Source organism: Halyomorpha halys, unplaced genomic scaffold (assembly GCF_000696795.3).
Source record: "Halyomorpha halys isolate HHAL.00 unplaced genomic scaffold, Hhal_1.1 Scaffold1369.1, whole genome shotgun sequence".
Lineage (NCBI taxonomy): Eukaryota > Metazoa > Arthropoda > Insecta > Hemiptera > Pentatomidae > Halyomorpha > Halyomorpha halys.
The window spans coordinates 20,516-20,999 of record NW_027105265.1 but is presented as its reverse complement, the minus strand read 5'-3'; positions in this window follow the sequence as shown (position 1 = coordinate 20,999).

The window sequence follows — 484 nt, the reverse complement described above, 5'->3', positions numbered from 1 at the left end:
GCTGAGTCTACCCGGCCGCCATTTTGTTTTTGATAGCCACCATTTTATTATGAGGGTCTCGCGTCCTTTTTCTTTTCGTTCACCGCCATATTGGTCAAGTGACTTACGGGTTTCGCAGGGGCTTAGTCTTCCCCCCCGCGCCATTTTGTTTTTTTGATCACCATCATTTTATTATGAGAATCTCGCGTCCTTTTTCTTTTCGTTCACCGCCATATTGGCAGGGGCTGAGTCTACCCGGCCGCCAGATAGTCACTATTTTATTATGAGGGTCTCGCGTCATTTTTCTATTCGTTCAGCGCCATATTGGCAGGGGCTGAGTGTGCCCGGCCGCCATTTTGTTTTAATGCTGTTATAGATACTTACGGGTTTAGCAGAGGCTGAGTGTACCTGGCCGCCATTTTCTTTTTTATGAGGGTCTCGCGATCTGTTTCTTTTCGTTTAGCGCCATATTGGCATGGACTGAGTCTACCCGGCCGCCATTTTG